The sequence below is a fragment of the Hesperophylax consimilis genome, chromosome 20 (genome assembly GCF_061612785.1).
Source record: "Hesperophylax consimilis isolate HC1 chromosome 20, BYU_Hcon_1.0, whole genome shotgun sequence".
Taxonomy (NCBI): domain Eukaryota; kingdom Metazoa; phylum Arthropoda; class Insecta; order Trichoptera; family Limnephilidae; genus Hesperophylax; species Hesperophylax consimilis.
The window spans coordinates 32,396,939-32,409,233 of NC_142855.1; positions in this window are offsets into that span (position 1 = coordinate 32,396,939).

Below are 12,295 nucleotides of genomic sequence, written 5' to 3' on the forward strand. Positions count from 1 at the left end.
TACAATCATTTTCAATAATAACATCCTCTGGTTCTGGCATTTGAGCTTCAATGGCAATATTGTGAAGAACAGCGCATGCATTCGTTATCTTCACTGCCATTACTGGGGTATAATGAAGCACACGATGTTTTAAAAGACAGCGCCATCTTGCTTTTAATATCCCAAAACAGCGTTCTTTACAATTTCTAACCCTGCATTGCAATTTCGTGTAATGCTCTTCTCACAAACACTTCTCTACAATCATTTTCAATAATAACATCCTCTGGTTCTGGCATTTGAGCTTCAATGGCAATATTGTGAAGAACAGCGCATGCATTCGTTATCTTCACTGCCATTACTGGGGTATGATGAAGCACACGATGTTTTAAAAGACAGCGCCATCTTGCTTTTAATATCCCAAAACAGCGTTCTTTACAATTTCTAACCCTGCATTGCAATTTCGTGTAATGCTCTTCTCACAAACACTTCTCTACAATCATTTTCAATAATAACATCCTCTGGTTCTGGCATTTGAGCTTCAATGGCAATATTGTGAAGAACAGCGCATGCATTCGTTATCTTCACTGCCATTACTGGGGTATGATGAAGCACACGATGTTTTAAAAGACAGCGCCATCTTGCTTTTAATATCCCAAAACAGCGTTCTTTACAATTTCTAACCCTGCATTGCAATTTCGTGTAATGCTCTTCTCACAAACACTTCTCTACAATCATTTTCAATAATAACATCCTCTGGTTCTGGCATTTGAGCTTCAATGGCAATATTGTGAAGAACAGCGCATGCATTCGTTATCTTCACTGCCATTACTGGGGTATAATGAAGCACACGATGTTTTAAAAGACAGCGCCATCTTGCTTTTAATATCCCAAAACAGCGTTCTATACAATTTCTAACCCTGCATTGCAATTTCGTGTAATGCTCTTCTGGCGATGCCGGCACCGCATTTAAGATGGGGGTCATCATGTATGGCCTAAGCGGAAATGCTGAATCTCCTGAAATATTATAATATTTGATGTACATATTTAAACAAATACATTAAAAATAGCCCACTTTATTAAAAACATGAATGAAATTTACCTAAAAGCCAGAAAGCTTCTCGATTATTTGCTTCTTCCAATTGTGGTTTTATTGCCATCATTTCCCATACGTGTGCATCATGTGAGGCACCCCCATACCTCGCACATATAGCTATTATTTTTAGGTTTGAGTCGCATATCTACAGGTGAAAAATAGCATGATATATTTTATATGATAGGTGTATCAGCTAGTTTGTCCATATTTAAAAAAAAGTATATTTATTTACCATGAGAGCATTCATCGAATGGAAACCTTTTCGGTTGAAATATGCCTCTTCGTGGACTTTGAGTTTTATTATTGCCATATGGGTTCCGTCTATGCATCCAATTATACCCGGAAATTGATATTTCTCATAAAACCTGAAACATATATAGAGTTTTATGATTAAAATCGATATAGATACTGAACTATCAATACAGTTTTTATAATTTAGTTGTTTTTATGGTTTCAGGACAACATGCTGAGAGCTGTGCTTGCAGCAAGCACTACTATGTATTGGAGACGCGACAATGCGGCGCCTTATTGAAATATGACTAATTAACAGCCGATTCTGGCACATGTACCATCACTTTTTACCATTTAGTACCCATTGTAGCAAAGGTGCTTTTATAACTCTTACTTATTTCCTATCAACCATTTCTAGTTGTACCAACTTATCGCTATAAGTTTTATGATCTACTTTTTTGATCTCGCATCTGAAAAAGTATGTTTCTGATTTTGTTTTATGTATTCAATAAATCAAAACCAAATTTTTTTCTGAAGTCATAAGATTTGTACTTAAATACTTCCCTACTTCATTGTAGACCATAAATTTAGTGTAACATTTTGTTTTATTTCAAATGACAAATTACACAATTTTTCCAAAGTAACGTCACTATTCATATTGAGTTATATTAAATGTTCAATATACCGTAGATGATATGAATAGAATGTAGATACGTTACTGAGACAAACGTGCTTTGACTAAGTGGCAATACTTTAGAGGGCCGTTCACATAACTATTTCATTTTTACACATTCTTTGAATGGCTTTACTTTTCGTAAGCGGTGCAACATTTTAGTAGGATTAGTATCAATATAATGATTCGTTTAGTTGGATTAGTATGTAATAATATACACATGTACTTACTGTATCATGCATTTGTTATTGCTACTACTTGTTTATCTAAATATGTTTTTACCATTTCTCATTTACTGTACGTGTTCTAAATGCATAATCTTTTCTGTAATACATTGGTAACTGTATTGAGGCTGTAAAAAGATGAATATCTGTTGTTTTCTTATAAATCTACTAATATAAAATATTACACCACATACGTAATTTAGTTGTTTTTTGTAATTCTTATTGTTCCTTCCTTCAACCTCGATTCAGACAACATGTTATAAAATTAATATTACTTTAATCGTTAAGACGGACCGTTCTTTGCTTAAATTTCAAAAACAAACTGTTTCATCATGAAATTCAAGTGAAAGAAAGATAGAGCATGTGCTAAATGGGTTAGAACCAAAAGGTACCAAGTCAGTGGCGATATTGGTTTCCATTCAAATCTACATGGATGGCATTTTTACAGTTCTTCTATTCTATGACGATAATGATATATTATTTATTTAAATTGGCCTTAGACTACGCTTGTATACCAATATAATATCCATGTTGATGCATTCATTCCTCATTAGTGGAGACGTTATAGTCTGTCATCTGAATATGCCACAATCCTCGGGTAAACAAGATAAGTAACAATAAAATACAATAGATCAAAACAAACCCTTGTTTGACGGAATTCCTTTCTTGTTGTGTTCCTGGGAATTTGATGTGCCGGTGCATTATTCTGTTTAATGCCGACACAATCTCGTTCAAGTGTCGGCTCACTGTTTGTTGCGACAGGCTCGAGTGAAAATCATTCCCCACAATTTTTTGGTATGACCCTGTCGCAAGAAATGAGAGTGTCGTTAGAATCTTAAAAATAAATAATGTATTATGAGTACGGCAAATACACGGCAATAGAAGATAAGATAGGCAGAAAGAAACAATACAAACTGTATAAATGAAAGAGTACCTAGGTACAGGTTATGGACTAAAGAGAATTATTTTTAATTTCTAATTGTAATTTCCACCGGAAAGTGCTGTTGGGGATTTGCAGATATTGTAAGAAAAAATGATTAATTAAATAATGTTGTATTCACCTTAAGTTCCAAGGGCACTCCGGTTGTTCGCCTACGTACAGGGAGTATCGGCCTCAGTTCTTCACACAGAGTTTTGAAAATGTCCTGTGACAGCCGATAATTCGAAATGAATAAATTTGCAGGAATATTCAATGGATTCGAGAGATCCCTCAACTCACGTCTTCGGACTCTCTCTTCCCGGAGGTCTTCCGCGAGCAATGCTCTATTTACAAACAGCAGACGGAGATAACCTCCCATTGTGGCTAATGTAGGTACACAAAAAAACATAAATTATTAATAAGATTAAAACAGCCATGTACCTATTGGGCATATAAGATAAAATATTCAGCTAACTACAAGAAACAACTATTTACATCGGAATATATGGTAAAAGATGCATTAAAATTCTATTTTATTCAACATCAAAATTTTCCTTATAAAACTATCCCTTTGCAGCGTTGGACGTTTGCGAAAGTTTCCTTCCAATCTAAATTACGCACAAATTACTTAAATAACCCAAATTAAGAACCTAATAATCTAATTTGTTTACTTAAATAGTTTTTTCTTGTAGTAATTGTTGAAACGAAGTGTAATTTCCATAATCTGTGCCTAAAAGTGCATCGGTTAGGTATATATTTATCAATTCGGTTGAGGTATTGTTTAATTCGAAATAAAACAAATTACTTACCTTTTAAAACTAGTAAATTCGATTTTATTAACTTCGAAAAATATGTCGTTGGGCGATATAAAGCTCTAAACGGTCCCAAACCAGAGGTAGTTCGACCTATTTTGATAAACCCGACATTCAAGCCTTTGGAGCTATAATGTTTCTAGCTTTCGGAGGTAGAGGGTACCAAAGTTAACAAGAACTGTCAAAATACAAGGAGCGGCGGCAGACGTCGATCTAAAGCGAAACGTTGAGCTGTCACTTTGAGTTGTCGATTAAATTCGGGTTTACGACTTGCTAAAGAGTACCAAAATCAGTGAAAACGGGTTTGTCAGTCGTAAACCCGCGGAACGGACGCTTGTGAGAGATACAGAGTCAGCCCCCTGATGCCGTTATCTCCTAAGGACATCACCGCGTCGCTATATTCAAGTAGTTTGTTTACACTGTCACTCGTCTTTCGTAAAATTAATGCTTCGATCTCGTTTATTCATATAAGACATATCTTTTAATTCGACTCAAATCTCAAGTAAGATCGCATAATAATTAACAAAACCAAAAACTATTGTACTTACCAAGAATGAATTAGGCAGAAATATCGTCTGCATAAATAAACCACGTCTGTTTACCGTTTTGACGTTTGCAATTCCATAGAAACAATCCATTTTAAAGACAGGCGTTGCATTAGACATTATGAAAGCGCTGTTGCCAGAGAGATTCGTCTATACACGCTACGGTCTACCGGAGAGGTCGCCTTTGAAGGTCTGCCTGCGCAGGTCGACCGGAGCGTGTGTGGGAATAGACCTGTGCAGTTTTTTTAACCTGCGCAGGCGACCGGAGCAAAATCGAAAATCAATTCTTTCGGGCAACACCGTACGGTGTACCTGCGTGTGTGTGCATGTACTCCGGTCGCCTGCGCAGGTCGCGTCAAATCTTAAAGTAACTGATAATATATTATTTCTCATAACTGTTTCTTTTTTATCATTGGTGTAACCATTGCAAGTAATTTTAGGTATGTGTTCTCGTGCATTCTGAGATAGTTTTTAAAATCTTCAGGTTCAAATTTTAATTCATTCAATAAGTTTTCCTTTTTAATAGCCCATGCTTACACCACTTTGTTCGCTTCACTGTTTTATCTTTTTTCATCAAAATTAACGCAAGGCCTATCAACGCCAACCCGTCATTGTCTGCAATCGATGCCATCGCAAAGAGAATGAACTGAAGACCGCTCCGGTACACCGGAACGTCCCCATACACGCTACCGCCGTACGGTCGACCTGCGCAGGCAGACCTCAAAGGCGACCTCTCCGGTAGACCGTAGCGTGTATGGCTTACATTAATAGCTGTGTGGGACCTTGTTTTCTGTGGTGAAACGCACCCAGGTTTATGAGCAACTTTATCGTATGCATAATTATAATAATAACTATATGTGACTTATAGTTATGATCAACTTTATAAGAGCTTGGTGAAAAAGCCCGTTAGCCATCTTGCCAGGTTCCACATAGTCAGTTCGCCGTACTGTGATTGTGGGTCCGAAGATACTCTGGACCATAATTTCTTTGAGTGTCCTATCAATGACCAATTTCCAAACTTCATGCATGAATTGGAAAAAAACTTGATATTAAATTGCCTACCAGTATACCCTGCCTTCTTAGTCTAAACACTCCTGAAATTTACCATTTGTTGGCAAAATTTATTTATAAAAATGGCCTTAATATCTGACCATAATAATAAATATAAACGAAATTTCTTTCACTTTCATTTGCATACATTTGTTCAGTTTCCTATTTTCATCTTTATTTTCACTTATCCCAACTCTGCATATTTTGACTGAGTTAAAACACTATTCTTTATGAATTTGTATGTTTTTCTTGATTCTTTTATTGTATTTGTTTATATATATTTCATAGTACTGTTTTAAAAAAAAAAATGCTTCTAATTTTGGAACAATCGGTTCTTTTAAATAACAAAAAACTACTATTGTGCACAGGTTCATATTTTTATAATTTTGTTATTACCTATTATTACCATTCTGTATTGGTATTGTTAAGTTATGTTTATGTCATACCCTATGTTATGTTATGTTATGTTTATGTTATGTTTATGATATGTTATGTTCATGTTATGTGTATGCTATGTTATGATATGTTTATGTTATGTTATGTTCATGTTATGTGTATGTTATGATATGTTTATGTTGTGTTCATGGTATGTTTGTGTTATGTTAATCTTTATGTTTTATAATCACATTTGTTTACTTTCATGTGCTGTGTTTGTTTATAAGATTGCCGATTTCATAGTTCTGTTTAAAAACAAATGCTACTAATTTTAGAAAAATCTTTGGTTAAATCACGAAAAACGCCCACTTATATTGTACACAGGTTCCTAATTTTATAATTTTGTGATAACCTACTTACCAGCTCTGTACCGTTTATGTTAAGTATGTTATGTTATGTTTATGTTATGTTTGGTTTATTTATGTTACATTATGTTATGTTTATGATTATATTGTTAATAAGAAAAATGGTAATTGTATATGGCCAAGATCACCCCTAATGGGTGAAAGCCAAAATAAAGAATAATAAAAAAAATCCTTAATCGTGTTCATTCAGATGTCCAAGACACTCACATCTGATTGAACACGTTGATGAAAATGTCTGTGTTAATATTGCGATAAATTTTTCCATGTGTTTACAGAAGCATGAAAACATACATTTTCATTAAATAAATAATCATAACAGTTCTCAACGAAAACCAATATACCAGTACTGGATGAAAATACTAGCCAGTCTACTAAAGTACATTAATAACACGCTTCAGTAAACAGTTACAGAACAATTTCTCTTAGAAATGAATAATTCTTTTGTGTTCACAAAGGTTCAAGTATTATTTGATATGATACTTACAATGGATATAATACTAGTACTTTCTGAAATAAGACTTAGGTATTCGTGAACACATAACAAATAGGTACTTTGTACATTTAAAAAAAAAATGAATTAATTTAAGACCATGTAACTCTTACACTGGTAATAAGTAATAATTATCGTATTTCAGTGATAGGAAAAATACTTTAAATGAATAATTTTAGCATAAACATACATGACATTTCTGTATTATACTTACATGATAGTATATTCTCATTCAACCCTAATAGCTTGAAATGATCATTGGATTTCAATCACAAGTCACTTGACACTACCTAATCTATGTTTTATTTTTCGACTTATAATTTTTATATGCAAATAATGCACATACAGATATCATAATCTTTTTATGACATTATATCTTTGTTTATAACATACCTACGTATTTTAAGAATCTCTTATTTAGAATCAAACGAATAACATTTAATTTTGTTATCATACATATTTTGAAACATAGGATCTCTTATCCTTTATTATATAATATAAAATCTGGTTTGTGTAGATAAAATTTAATACGTTTCAGAAAAAGGAATAACATTTTGTTAAATTTTAAACACATTGTAACTTGTCACTACTTACCACATCTAAATGTGACATCTCTCATTATATTATCTGGAACGCATTCAATTGATACAACATGTTCTGTGTGAAAATTTCTCACACAAGACACAAATAAACTAATTAATATATACTGATTTTTTCTTGTTATACCGTTTACCAACTGGGAGGGAGGTATGTAGGCAGTCACTACGCGCGCATTTAGTAGCCATAATATTATTTTTCTATATGGTATCCCCAGCGTCCTACTTACCTGCTGAGCGGAATAATCGCCATCTTCATCCGCTGTTGGAGACTGGCTCGGTATAGTGGCTAGTAGGCCTACATTTCTTCTGATATTAACTTCGTGTTTGTAATATTGCGAATAAGTGTAATAAACGATAAATTCTGTGAAATACAATCTTCTTTATTTTAATCAACACGACACCCCTATAGTATGCGAAACGGCGAGGTAAGCGTAGAACTTTGCATCCTATAACACTTAATTACATTATGTAAGTATGATACATGAATATAAATATTTTTTATATCGCATACTAACCACACACGGCATAAATATATTTAAAAATAATGCAAATACTGATACTATAGTAAACATCGAATTCAAATAACAACATCTGATATTGTAAATTAAGCAAAGCTTACAATATAAAAGAAAGTATGTTTACCTGTACATAAATACAAAAAAATATTCATGTTTATTGAAAAGCAGAGAAAAAGAAAATAATTTATATCGTTAGATTTAAAATAGCAGGAGCTGGAATGGTACATAAATCAGAGTATGATAATATATAAATTATGTTCTAACTTGTATAGAATCATCAATATGTGTGTTTAAAATAAATCAAAAGGTGAATGCAATGTACTCGTAGGTAAGGTAAAGACTATTTTAAGAATTTTTCGCCGGTATTTTAATTATATTTTTAATATAGCCTTAAAACTAACAACATTGCTATTTCAGTTTTATCAGCAATTAAACAAAACAAAACTATTTTCGAAGGAAGCAAATACTTTGGGGTGTGACATATTGAATGAAAAAAAATAGCATCAAATAAATTCCTATTTAACAAATCTTATAACCCTAATAATATAAATATAAATCAAACATTCCAATGGCGTAGAGTTCTGTATACAAATAACTTTTCTTCTTTAAGCGTTAAAAAATTCCCATCTGAAATAAAACCCGCTTTTTACACTAATAATAATTTAAGTAAATATTTAATTAATACTAAAGATAAAGACGACAAACTAAGCCACTCGGGCATATATAAACTTAATTTTAATGATTGTTCTGCTTTTTATATCGGAAAAACGGCCCGGAATGTCAACTTAAGAGTAAAAGAACATTTACGATGTTTAAACAATAATGCCTTTTCAGAATTCGCGAATCATTTAATAGAATCTAATCATTCATTCGATAAAATCTCGGGAACTAAAATATTGCATAAAAATGGATCTGGAATTAGATTAAACAACTTAGAAGCCCTTGAAATAAAAAAAGCAGTTAATAATAATTTAAATATAATAAATAACCAAATTAATTTATCTGATAGTCCCATATTAAATTTATTCCGCCGCTGAAACTGTTATTTCCTTCCCCCCCACCCTCCTCATCATCCTTAATAATTTGTCTCCACATTTTCTATTTGCATCTCTTTCTATCTGTTTTGGATCTCTTTCACTCATTGTTTTCATTTACCTATATTTATATGTGCCTGTATCTAATTTGCTTTAGTTGATATTTAGTCCTGATGAAGCTTGGGACAAGCGAAACCCGGTTGGCTATTGTTATTAATTCAAAAATAAAGTGGTGTCTTACTAAGTGTATGTTTTTTTCATTCAAAACAAAACTAGCTTATAAAATTTTTCTTTTTCAGAAAATTTGTTATTTTTGACAAAAATCTATGCATACATACTATTTTTAGAATATAAGACTAAAAAAATTAACACAAACAATTTATTTTTAATTCATGCACACTAAATACCTAAATCATTACTGTCACGTTATACACTACTGCTTAAGGATAGGGGAAACAAACTGCTTAAACAGGGTGTCCGGCGGGAAAGTGAGCTGCCTTCGGGATGTGATTCTACGTGATGTTAGAAGTATTAAAGATTCTTTTTTTCGAATTAAGGTCAAATTCGTGGGCAGAAAAGTGTCTCTTTAGATCTCCTTTCCGACGGCATGAATAGTTACAGAAGAGAAATGATAAAGAGTTTTTTCCACTGTGGGTAATCATATTACGTTTAAGATTTCCCTTTGTTGCATGAATATTTACAGTCGGGACATGAAAAAAGGTTTTTCACCATTGAGGGTAATCATATGACTTTTAAGATTTTCCTTTGAAGAGCATGAATAGTAACGATCGGGACATAAAAAAGGTTTTTCCCCACCATGATTAAACATGTGCCTTTTTAGATCTCTCTTCCGATACCATGAATATTTATAATCGGGACATGAAAAAGGTTTTTCACCACTGTGGTTAATCATATGACTTTTAAGATTTCCCTTTGAAGAGCATGAATAGTTACAATCGGGACATGAAAAATGTTTTTCCCCACCATGATTAAACATGTGCCTTTTTAGATCTCTCTTCCAATAGCATGAATATTTACAGTCGGGACAAGAAAAATGTTTTTCACCACTGTGGGAAATCATTTGACTTCTAAGATTTGGCTTTAAAGAGCATGAATATTAACAATCGGGACATGAAAAAGATTTTTCACCACTGTGAATAATCATATGTCTTTTAAGATTTCCCTTTGAAAAGCATGAATAGTTACAATCGGGACATGAAAAAGGTCTTTCCCCACCGTGGGTAAACATGTGCCCTTTTAGATCTTTCTTCCGATAGCATGAATATTTACAGTCGGGACATGAAAAAGGTTTTTCACTACTGTGGGTAATCATATGATCTTTAAGATTTCCCTTTAAAGAGCTTGAATAGTTACAGTCAGCACATGAAAAAGGTTTTTCACCACTGTGTGTAAACATGTGCCTTTTTAGATCTCTCTTCCAATAGCATGAATATTAACAGTCGGGACATGAAAAAGGTTTTTCACCACTGTGGATAATCATATGTCTTTTAAGATTTCCCTTTGAAGAGCATGAATAGTTACAATCGGGACATGAAAAAGGTTTTTCACTACTGTGGGTAATCATATGATTTTTCAGATTTCCCTTTAAAGAGCTTGAATAGTTACAGTCAGCACATGAAAAAGGTTTTTCACCACTGTGTGTAAACGTGTGCCTTTTTAGATCTATCTTCCGATAGCATGAATATTTACAGTCAGCATATGAATAAGGTTTTTCACCAATGTGGGTAATCATATGACTTATAAGATATCCCTTTAAAGAGCATGAATAGTTACAGTCAGCACAAGAAAAAGGTTTTCCTCGAGTATGGGTGCGCAAATGTCGTTCTAACGCTGATTCGTAATTGCAGGAATAGTTGCAATGATGACAATGGTGTTGTTTTTTTTCCAGGACCTGTCTTCCGGAAGCCGCCTGAAAAAGATTATGCATAAAGCTTATAAACATATTATAAATATAAGCAGATACAGTAAAATCATAAAAGCATTGGAAGAGCATAAATTGTTTAATTGAGCCTGCTCAAAAATTTCTTTGACTGTTAAGCGGGTTTTACAATGTTAAATTATCAACGACAAAAATTCCATGGCTCTGAAATGTGTTACATATAGAATTGTTTTATATAAATTCAATGTTAATCATATGACTTTTAAGATTTCCCTTTGAAGAGCATGAATAGTTACAATCGGGACATGAAAAATGTTTTTCCCCACCCTGATTAAACATGTGCCTTTTTAGATCTCTCTTCCAATAGCATGAATATTTACAGTCGGGACAAGAAAAATGTTTTTCACCACTGTGGGAAATCATTTGACTTCTAAGATTTGGCTTTAAAGAGCATGAATAGTTACAGTCAGCACAAGAAAAACATTTTTCACCACTGTGGTTACGCATGTGATGTTTTAGATTTCTCTTCAGATAGCATGAATATTAACAATCGGGACATGAAAAAGGTTTTTCACCACTGTGGATAATCATATGTCTTTTAAGATTTCCCTTTGAAGAGCATGAATAGTTACAATCGGGAAATGAAAAATGTTTTTCCCCACCATGATTAAACATGTGTCTTTTTAGATCTCTCTTCCGATAGCATGAATATTTACAGTCGGGACAAAAAAATGTTTTTCACCACTGTGGGAAATCATTTGACTTTTAAGATTTGGCTTTAAAGAGAATGAATAGTTACAGTCGGCACATGAAAAACATTTTTCACCACTGTGGTTACGCATGTGATGTTTTAGATTTCTCTTCAGATAGCATGAATATTAACAATCGGGACAAGAAAAAGGTTTTTCACCACTGTGGGTAATCATATGACTTTTAAAATTTCCCTTTGAAGAGCATGAATAGTTACAATCGGGACATGAAAAAGGTTTTTCCCCACCGTGGGTAAACATGTGCCTTTTTAGAGCTCTCTTCCAATAGCATGAATATTTACAGTCAGGACATGAAAAAGGTTTTTCACCACTGTGGATAATCATATGACTTTTAAGATTTCCCTTTAAAGAGCATGAATATTTACAGTCTGGACATGAAAAAGATTTTTCATCACTGTGGATAGTCATATGTCTTTTAAGATTTCCCTTTGAAGAGCATGAATAGTTACAATCGGGACATGAAAAAGGTTTTTCCCCACCGTGGGTAAACATGTGCCCTTTTAGATCTCTCTTCTGATAGCATGAATATTTACAGTCGGGACATGAAAAAGTTTTTTGCTATTGTGGGTAATCATATGACTTTTAAGAATTCCCTTTAAAGAGCATGAATATTTACAGTCAGGACATGAAAAACATTTTTCACCACTGTGGATAGTCA